The sequence below is a fragment of the Serinus canaria genome, chromosome 2, assembly GCF_022539315.1.
Source record: "Serinus canaria isolate serCan28SL12 chromosome 2, serCan2020, whole genome shotgun sequence".
In the NCBI taxonomy this organism is placed as follows: Eukaryota; Metazoa; Chordata; class Aves; order Passeriformes; family Fringillidae; genus Serinus; species Serinus canaria.
In genome coordinates this window covers 100,179,186-100,190,502 of record NC_066315.1, presented here as the reverse complement: position 1 = coordinate 100,190,502, position 11,317 = coordinate 100,179,186, and the positions used below count along the sequence as shown (strand labels likewise).

Genomic DNA, 11,317 nt, shown 5'->3' with positions numbered 1-11,317 from the left:
CTGGTAACAGTCTAGTTATAACAGGCTGGCAGGCACTGTAGGATGCCAAATGCACTTCAGAAACACGGTAAATTAAACCCACACCGTGCCCTCTCCTGCTGTTAGAAGAATGGCTCTGCACTGCTTTTTGTGTAGTCACTGCTAGCTTGATACCAACAACCAAGCCAGATTGTTTAAATCTAGTTCAAGTATTTGTGCATAACGTAGCAATGCAGAAGTATCCAGGAACTCTCATTACATTGGACAGACAAGCTATTTTATATTTTTAGTGGAAAGAAAAAAACAACAACCCTGCAGTCTAAAAAATATTTACATAGGACATTGCAATTATTGTTCAGAATTAATGAGTTTTATCCCCTCCTTTTGGCTTAAAGAACACAAAATCCCAATGAAAGGAAACAGATGTAGTTGTTTTAAGCATTTCCAAAGGAAACTGCAGTAAAGTCTGAAACATCACTGCATAAAAGCCTTGTGTGTCATGGAGATGTTCTGATATTGTTTTCATTTGCCAGCTGTGTGTAAAGAGGGAGTTATGTCTGTGGCCAATAGATCTTCCCACATCAGAGCAGTAAGAACAACAAAGCAACGGAAATATTAGGAAAACGCTAACTTTACCTTCAAATACACTTGATTTTCCTAAACAAGAAACGTGGATTAGGAATCGGTTCAAAGAAAAATGGCCAGAATTTATAATGCTCTACTGAAAAAGACAATAAAAGGAATAAAGAGCATTAATAAAATGAAATAGTCTAAAGGGAGTTTGGCCAACAAATAAGATATCAGAACATTACCTCTTGGCTCTCCTTGTTAGCTATTGCTTGTCATTCTCTATCCTCCAAGAAAAATACAAGCACTTTCTGTTGCTCTGAAGAGATATAGCATAATAAACTAGCTAAGAATTTCTGGGACTGCAAATCAGGCAACTGAAGTCCAGCTCCTGCCTCTGCCTTTACCATTGGTGTTAAATGTTATTATCTGTGTTATGGTAACAACTAGAAAACTCAGTGTAGCAGACATTTCTACAGCAGACCCATAAAACTACAGTCTTTGCCCTGGAAACACCTGCAGCCTGGTGATAGAGGCTTCCTGTGCTTTGGTCTTTCTATCAGTCAGTCAAACGGGGAACTTCTGTTTGACCGGATGTCTGTATGACCTGTGTGATTGTGGGTTTCCGACTGATGTTCTTTTTCTGTTTCTTTCTGCTGACCACTGTGCTGGAAAAACAACTGTTTGAACATGGCAATCCACTGGTCACAGGTCTGGTTTTGCATTCAACGCTACACACTGCAAGGATATGTTCTAACCTTACCACATATGGAGTCCAAGCTACTGAACACATTGGGAAAACAACAGAATCAACACATCCAGAGGATAAACTTCTTAAAATGCTTTTGAACCACATGATTGTAAGATAGCATGGCATTTTAAATTACTGACTGCACTGGTTTCAGCTGGGATAGTGTTACTTTTCTTCCTATTAGTTGGCACAGCGCTGTGATTTAGAATGAGAATAATGTTGATAACACACTGATGTTCTGGTTGCTGTTAAGAAGTGCTTACCCTAAATCAAGGTCTTTTCAGTGTCTCATGCTCTGCCAGTGAAGCAGGTGCACAAGAAACTGGGGGCGGGGAGAATCAAACTGGCCAAAGGAATATTCTATACCACGGAATGTCCTGCTTAATCTATAAACTGGGGGAAGGTGTTTAGGGGCTGCTGATTGCTGCTCAGGGACAGACAGGGTATCAGTCAGCAGGTGGTGAGCAGCTGTATTGTGACCACTTGTTTTGCTTGGATTTTATACCACTTTCTCTCTCCCCTTACAATTATTATTATTTATTTTGTTTGAATTATTAAACTGTTCTTATCTCAATCCACAAGATTTATCTTTTCTTTCTATTTCTTCTTCCCACTAGATGGGGTTAAACCATGACACCAATGTTTTCAACTGGGAATGCAGTGGAAGTCTCGAGTATCTTCCATGAACTAAAAAAATACAATGCACAACTAATATAAAGTAATGGCTAAGATCTGCAGTGAAGAAGGTGGTAGTTCTCTGTGAAAATCCTGTCTTGGGTGTGTGTTTTTTTAAATGTATTTCTTTGACAATGTCTTCCCTCAGTCAGTTGAAATGTTGACACTGATAGCCACTTCAGTAACCTAATTTCTCTCTTTGTTTATTCTGGTCACGTTTTGCATTTCAAAGCATTATTCTTCAATTTACAAGAACTATAGTATTGTTCTGACAGCTTCCAGTTAAACTAGGAGACCTTAGAAAGCCCTTAACCCTAAAAACCTAAATAAAATTTTCCAAAGCCCTAGTACTCTAATGAAAGAGTATATAGGAATAAACTTCTGGTGACCCAACAGAAAGAAAATATCAGAGAACAATAAACCTTTCAGGAGAAAATATTTCAGCAAGTATATATCCTGTTCAGTGAATACCATCTACAGTGTTAATAAAATACAGGAAGGCTGCCAGAGCTCACTTGCTAGGCAAAAGTTCTAGAAAAGGGAACTTTTATTTTTCCACTAACAGAGGATCATGTTTTCCATAGAGACAAGAAAACACAGGCCAGTTTACCAACAAGAGCCTCCTCTCCTACAGGAGCCACAGGGAGAGATTCTACAATGGCACATTTACACAAACCAAAACCCAAAAGTGGAATTGAGTAGTTTGTGCCATATCTGCACAACGTTCGCCATCCTTCACCTGTTCTGCTGTGCTGAAATTCATCCATCATCAAGGCCTCTGCTCCTGTCTCAAGGATGAGCAGCTGAGAACAAGACACTGATGACTGAAGCTGCAGGTAGCAGAGGCTTGGAGTAATGAGCCTCTGCCGAAAGGCTCTTCAGAACCTGCTCTGACAATGTGTGTGTGTGTTTTTTTGGAAGGGGTGAGGATGCCAGAGTACAGAGAGAGAACAAAAGTACAGATAAGAGTTGTCCTATATCCAAGGTCAAATGTTTTCAAAACCCTAAAATAAACAAGGGCCATCCTGTATTTGTGATCTTATTTGGCAATAAAAGCAACATTTATTTAGTTCTTTCCCTTTTCCAGCCTTCTCAACTGTTAATTCCAATTATAGACTAAGCTCCAATGCATCTTGTATTTAGTATCTGCAACTTAGTACAAGTCAACTTAACTTAATTTTTTTCTTAACATTATTATCTTTTACCTGTAGCTTGCAATTCTTTTTTTTGGACCTATACCTGCTTGTTTTCAACAGCACTACCACACAGTTGTCCCTTACAAAGACATCAGAAGACTCATCTCTACAACCAGCTCCACCTTTCCCTTTTTTAAGATACCTTTTGTATCTTGACTCCAGCAGGCATCCATCCCAGCCTGGCTCATTTGATACTATTCTGGTAATTTGCAGTCTAATTAGGATGCACAATTCCAGCTTAACAGCACTGGAGAACTGCTGTGCTTCTGTGTAGTTATCAGCAGAACCTCTGCAGATCTGAGAACTTGCTTCTAGAGGAAGGCAATTAATTTTCAAATTAGTAACTTGTACACACATTTTCTCCTTCCTCCCACCAGTTTTAATTGAACAAAGTGTTTGAAAGGTACTCCAGAGTAAGAAACTTGTTCAGTTAAGACACCAAAGCCAAGTTCTTTCTCTACTGTGGACTTCCCAGGAGAAATCTGGCAAACTTTATAAACATGTCCCTTACTATCAGTAAAATTTAGTAAGTGAGAAGGCTATAGTGAGAATAAATCAACTAACAACTGCTCCTAGGTATCATGGGATTGAAACCACATAAATTTACAGAAAGCTAAAAATCTGGATGCTGGGAAAAAGTGAGTAGACTAAAAGAAGAAACAGTGTCTTACTACTGTCCCACCAATGTGCCTCATTACTATGGATTACAAGAAAACATTCAGAAATGAGAGGACAATTTGTCCCCAGGCCCATTAAATTCTTGGCCTCTGTTTAGTAGCAGTATCCAGGAGCCCATGTCCTTTTTTTATTTCTTTTTTTCTTTTGATAGAAAATGTTTCTTAGGATGAATAACCTTAAGATAAGCTATGAACTTCACACAGGTCAAAAATAATCCTGCAAAATGAAACAGCTTGATCTTTACCACTTTGGTCTGAAGTCACCTAGGGACTGTTCCCTTGGTTGAAGTCTTTGATCAGTCTCATTAATCTGACATAAGTTTGTAAGCAACTCTGAGATTAATGGAAAACAGAGAGATGTTCCAACAAAGACATTGGAGGGATGACTCAGATTCTACACTAAAAAAAACCCCATTAGAAACCTGCCCTCCTAAATACAAACCAGTGCATGAACTGGGCAGGGAATACAGCTGAATGGTTTTGTTTGGCAAGGCACAAGTACAGTTTGTATATTGAAACTACATGGATTTTAAGGCAAACAAGAGGGGTAGAACCCTGTTGTTCCCCTATTATTGTTCACATAAGCCCCAAAGAACAGACCCTGGTAAATCAAGAGGAATGGGCTTTTCTAGCATAATGATAGCAGCGCTCTTTTAATCAGCTTAATAAGCCTTCAAGTTTTATCTTTTTAACATTCAAATTTAACCTTCTATCAAGTGAAGGTTAAAAAAATGAAGGCTGATCTCGTTTCCACCAACTGAATTCCCAGTTGTTATTTACAACAAATAATTCTGACATTATCCTTCCAGATGCATGTTGAAGGCCAGAGAAGAATATATATGGCAGTCTGTCATATTCTGATCCTGTATCTCATTTCCCCTTTTGCTTACTAGGCAGACTTCCTTTTCAAAGAAGGTTGATGAAAGCATTTTTTAATAGATAGAAAGCAAGTTTCTTTGCCCGTGGCCTCTGGAAGAATTCCAGATCTTAGTGGCATAGCTCTATGAAAAGTGTCTTTCTTGTTGCTTGCATATTCTTCTTCACTGGTCAGCATTTGCTGTCAAACACAGCATTGTGAGGGCAGTCAGCTGCCATTCAAAGTGGTGCTAAATGAAGAGTCCAGCCAAGCTGCAGCTGCACAGGACAGAGCACCAGCACACAGGCAGAGATCTGGGCTTACTGTGTTGATAGACAAGAAGTGACATGAGCCAAGAAGAGAAAACTTGTGAGACAGCAGAGAAGTAGGCTTGTCCTTAAGTGACTTTCCTCATATAGAAGACAGGTCTAAAAGACTGTTTCTTTTCATTTTTCTTATCTCATTGTACTGTTCTTCAGAAAGATGGTAAAGTGTTAACGTCCTGAAAAAGACTTCTAAAAATCTTTGAAATTTAACAGATTGGCACTGGGCAGATGCTTGTAAGGGAAACAGTGCACTGACCATCAAACACACTTGCACCTAGTTCCTCACAGAAGGGCACATCAGTTGTATGCAAGCATACATACATACAGCCAGGCACATCTGAGGAACAAACAAGGTCCTGATGTCTGCTTCTAATGTGTACAGGAGGGATATTCATGTAAGAAACCTGAATAAGCTGGAATCTCAGCATGAAGCTCTAATACGACTGAAACCTACCTACAGTGGTCAAATTTCAAAGTTGTGCAATAAGGGAGCAAAATGCAAGCATATCACTTAAACCAAGTCCTAAATATGTATGTGTACATCAGGCTTGTATAAGAAGACTTAAGGAATGTATAGACCCCATTTTGGCATAAAAGTCATTTCACATCTGGAGAGACCAGAATATGTGATTCAGTCTGTTCACAGCTACAAGGGGTAAACTGTGTATGAAGGTTGTCTTTGAAGATTGAAAGGCTGCTAAGAGTGAACTCTTTTCATTATCTATGCTAAGTATCTCTGTATCAGAATCTTCCCTGAGAATCCTATCTATCAATTATTTCAGCTAGAATTTGGCTTTGAGCATGTTTGATTCCATCAGGTACTGCCATGATAATATATTCAAGCATTGCCAAGTACAAGCATGTCACACCAATTCTCAGGACTTTTAACAGGAAACTAGTAGGTCCATAAAAACCCAGCTGTCACACAGAGAGAAGAAAGGGGGATGCTGTTCAATGTCTCTTCAAAGCAATCAAATAAATTTGCTAAAATTCCAGGTTCAAAATAAATCAAAGAAGGTGATTGTTATTACACCAGGTAGATGAGCTGTGGAACACCTCTTCAGAAGATACTGTAGAAGGGGAAATTTTAAATGGGTGTGAAGGAACACTAGACAAACTCATGTAAGGAAAACCAACCATGGCTTATGAAATATAAAAAGTAAATCCCCCTTAGAAGTCTACAAAATGAAAGTATTTGGAAGATAGAAGAATGCAAGTGGAAGCATCATATATGATTGCCTTCCTACATAATTTTCTAGGTATTTTGGCTACTCTTGAAGAGTAGAAAACTGTAAGAGATGGTTCTATTGCCTAACCAGGTGTGACCCCTCTTAGCTTCTGACAATCCTTAGCCTCAGATTTGTCAAGCATAACAGACTTCAAAGCAAACAATCCCTCATTTTATTTGGTAAGAGAAAATTAATCAGTCTTTAAATTACAGTGTAACATTAAAGAATTGTTAAAAAGATAAAGGCCTCAAAGAGAAACTACAATGCAAAAGCTGTGAGATTTTTTCCTGCTTGCTTTATTATAAAGCAGATAAAGGAAGGGGTTTCAGTTAAAAATAAAAAAAAAGTTCACTGACTGGGTCTCAAATGCAATGATTTAACAAACTGTAGCGTCAACATCTCCCACCAAAAAAAGGAAAATGGGAGAGTTACTGAATCACTTTTTTACTGCTGTTACATATAAGAAATAGGCATATATAATAATGGCAGATGAAAAATTTTCAGATGGATGTGTGATTTCTGCCTGTGAAGGCAGAGAAGAACAGTAACCTAATGGAAGGTTGTAGAACCAGTATAAATGTGGCTGCTTGATCTGCTAGTGGCAGAAAAGTCTTTAATATGTTGGACAGTACCTGTGGCACCTGTATATCGTCTGATCAAGCCTTTCCTGGTATAGTCTTTCTTTTATTTTTCTCCTTAAGAATGTTCCTTCTCAAAAATGTTTCTGTAATTTGTAATGGCTTCTGCTGCCTGCCCAGACTTTCCTCTGATAAACCTGCATTATTTTTCTCACTACCTGATAAAAGATTCTTCTCTGATTCCCATCCCCACAGGATAACTGAAGTGAGCAGAATCTAAAAGTGGCAGAAAATTAATGATATAGGGGGACTAGCCTTTGAAAACATTTAGTTAAAGACATTTTCTCTCTGTGTTACACCACAAATGTGTTATTACTTCCCTTAATCTTCCTCTCTGGGGGAACAGAGCAAGCATCAAATGATGGAATGGAAGAAGGCAATCATTCATACACTATTTTCACTGTTTGTCTCCTTTTTTTCCCCCCCAAACTGAGATTAATATGCTGTAGAGAGAGATTAAAATGCCAAGATATTTGTGGTTCATCTAAATGGAAGCAGCAATTGGGGGATCTGCTATATAAGAGTGTCTGTGAGCCAGATTTGCTTAGCAAACCCACAGCTGTACTGCAGTAACATTCATTTTCTTCCTGTCTTCCTGGGCAGTCACATGAAGAAAATATATGGTCTTTTCCATTATGTAGGTACAGCAGTCAATCTGGAATACTTCAGCAGACCTTGCAACAAATATCTGAGAGGGAAAACCTGGTATCGAGCCAACATTTTTCCTAGTAATCCTAATGAAAGACCATATGGAGATCTGAATTAAGACAACCCAGAACCTTGATCCAAACTTTGCTGAAGTAGGACAATATTTTCATCCAAATTTAGGCCAGAAGTTTGCAGGTTGTGACCTGTTTTTGTAATCAGACGAATTTGCACATTCAGTGAGCAACAATCTTTTCAGAAATTGCAATTTCAAAGCTTGGGTCAGTGACTGAAGATCCATCATTGCCTGGGTACTCTGTTTGTACATGTGTAAGTGTGCCTTGAATTATTTTTATAACACTGCTTGCTGTAAAGAAATGATAACCTGCTTGTCAAGAACAGCATGTTTATAACATAAGAAATTAATCTCTTCATGGTGATTACTTTGTACCACTGATCCCTAGAAAAACTGTTACATGTTCCTTTAGAACTATATTTATTTAATATCTTTATCACTGAAGGGAGAAGAAAAAGAAAATACTTAAGATTACTAGTGGCAATTAACAATATCTACTAAATAAAAGTAACTTTTTTCAGAAGGAAAACTCAGTTATCTTGGTTAAAAATTACATTCCAGAAATCCTTTGTAATGTACTTTCCTTCCCAAAGGGTTTGTAAATTAATACATCATTTGCTGTGTCTGTGTAGGTTCATACTTGTTGGCAAAAGAAAAGTCCTGGAAAACAAAAAAGCAAAACTCCCAGTTATAATAAAATCTAATTTTAACCTCCAGCCTGCTGGAGGTGGTCTTAACATGACAGATTTAAACATTAAAGTCAACTAGCATTATAAAGGGAATGTGATGGGCTTGACAACTGGTATTGCTTACCGGAGGCACTCACGTGTAATTTTAGTGTACAGCTGAACTGAGCTAATTAAGTCCTAAAGGATTAATCCAAGAGTCTTGTAGAATTCCTCATCCTACTGGAGAAACTTTACCTGTGATTTCTGATTTAATAATGAACTTGTCCTCTTTGTGGATTTTTCCAGACAGTTTGATCTTGAGGTTTCTGTCAATAGGCCACCTTCATTATATGCAGCTTGGATCTACATAATCTGATTTTTTTCATCGACATTACTGGAAGTCTCTGTTGAAAAACAGATGAGATGCTGCACCTGTATGGTAGCTGAGCTACAACTCAGGGCTCAGGAACTTCTTCTATGGGATGTCCAGTGAGATGCTCAAATTTGAGTAGGAAAAATTCAACTTAGTGCCTTTATGCTTCATAAATGTTGGAAAATAACTCCTCACTTTATGTAGGCAGTCATGGATGAGGGGAGGGAACAAGCCCATGACATCTCCTGTGTAAAGTCCAGAGCAGCACTCTGGCCCCAGGAAAGCAACACAGGTGAGCATCTGCAGACAGACAAGGAATCTGTGGCTTCCCTTTCCTTGTTATTACTGTCATTGTTAATCATGAGCCACACTGCTCTCATGAGAATTGGAGAGGTCCTTCTTCATGCAGGGGCTGCCACTTTATTGTCAGATTTTATCTGCTTTCTGTTTGTTTTCCCAGAATGGTTCTGTGACAGGGGTGGTGGGCAAGGGACGCTGGGCAGAGAGGAGATACCCACCCTTTCTCAGGGCACCACCTGACATAAGACCCATTTGCTTGGCTCATGTGATACAGCTGAATGGCTGCACAGCCCCACTCCTCAGAAAGAGCCAGAGGCCTCTCCACAAGCAGTTTGCCATGAGCTGCACACTGGCACAGGCAGTCCCAGTCCCTGCCCCAAGGGACTTGCAGTGACAGGGCTGTGCTGCAGCAGAGTCCTGTTGTGAAAGCCTGTTTGTCTCTGTGGAGGAATGATCAAACCCCATTATGCAATAGTGGCTTTTTGTTCCGCTTACTGTCTTTACTTCCCATTTGTTTCCATGGTAGCAGTATGGAAAAATTAGGATTTGTAATGTAAAATCAAGGAAGGAGACAATTTTTTCCTGTCAGACGCCAGTTTGTGATATATTGAAATACATGACAGCTAAACCTAAATCTGTTTCATAAAGAACAGATACATTTAGCAGAAATGTCAAAATAGGGAATTTCATTCTGTTTCATAATAGTCCCCTTCAGCTGGAGTTTATAGGATTTATTGTTATATTTTTATGCTTCAGCACAGAGACAATGCTTAGACAAAAACCCATACATACCCAAAATAAGATGGCAATTTCATAGCAAAATCTTTCACTACTTTAAAGTACATTGCAAATTAACTTAAGGTTATGTAACAGCAGAACATAATAATCCTGTCTGGCACCAACCTAAACAGTCCTTAATATGTGTTCACATAGAGCCCTCCTGTGTTTGCTAGGTTTCATTACAACAGCCATTACATCTGACAGATAATTTATTGACCTACATCTACATGACTGAGCTCCAGAAGGGAATGCCAAGCTCCTGTCCTCTCACATTTACACAGCATGGACTGCTGAATTCCACTTGCCAAATACTGTATCAAGCTCCAAAAGGTGACAAGTGAGAATCTGTCACTAGCTCTTAGTTACACCATTTTTCAGTGATAGGTATCATAAATATCAGTAATTTATTTGTTGTTATAAGTATTGCTTATGTTTTTTATTACAGAATCATAGAATGGCTGGAAGAGATTCAAGATCATTTAATTACAACACCCTGGCCATGGGGGAGAGACACTTTTCACCAGACCAGGTTGCTTAGATCCCCACCCAACCTGGCTTTGAACACTTCCAGCGATGGGGCAGCCACTTCTCTGGGCAACCTGTTCCAGTGCCTCACCACCCTCAAAGGGAAAAAAATCTTCTTAATCTCTTATCTAAACCTAATATTTTTCAGTTTGAATCTATTCCTCCTTGTCCTGTCACTACACACCCTTATAAAAAGTCCTTCTCCATCTTTCCTGTAGGCTTCCTTCAGGTACTGGAAAGCCACAATTAAGTCACTCTAAAGCCTTTTCTTCTCCAGGCTGAACAATCTCAATTCCCTCAACCTTTCCTCATGGGTGAGGTGCTCCATCACTCTTGTCATCTTGGTGGCCTCTGCTCCAATGGGTCGCTGTCCCTACACTGGGGACCCCAGAGCAGGATGCAGCACTGCACGCGGGGTCTCACCAGAGCTGAGCAGAGGAGCAGAGGACAAGTGGGAAAAGAAAGACAGAACAGTGTAAAAAATGTAAGAGGTAGGAAGCAAATGCACAGAAACTGGGCATGACGCTGTGCTCTGCAACACTGAAAGACAGAATGACATATAAGAAGCACATCCATTGCAAGGAAGACGTGGCACGCAGAACTGTAGGAAAATGCTACCTTGAGTAACCTTTCCTTCTCTGTAGGTCAGTCTGTAGTCTTCCTTGATTATCTGTGCAGGGGAAGCAGATCTGTAAGTTCAGCAACTGCTCTTTGTGAAGCAAGTTTGGAGACAAGAAGATCCATTTTGCAGGTTAAAAGAAAGACTTTGTAGTTGATTTACCCTATAGTTCTTAAAAATAAAAGTGGAGAAATACCCCCATTTTCATAAACTAATTCCTCACACTAAAAGCAAATATAAAGAATACGAATTTTACAAGAAGGTTTTGATTCACCTGGATTGAAATTTTCCCATTAGTATTTTCAGAGGATATGGCATTAATGGTAATTACATTTAAGAGAATTCACTATGCTCACATGATTTTAGCATATGAGAAACAGTTTAATTATCTATTTTTGGACAGCCCAAGGATAGGATATTAAAAATTATTTTCACAA

At 39.0% G+C, this 11,317-nt stretch overlaps 1 long non-coding RNA gene across 1 annotated transcript; it reads left to right on the top strand.

Moving 5' to 3' along the window:
• Positions 1-1,805: 1,805 nt before the first annotated feature.
• Positions 1,806-3,044, top strand: LOC127059183 (uncharacterized). The gene is made up of 2 exons (XR_007776749.1): positions 1,806-2,074; positions 2,573-3,044. It is a non-coding gene; the product is annotated as an uncharacterized LOC127059183 (long non-coding RNA).
• Positions 3,045-11,317: the final 8,273 nt, after the last annotated feature.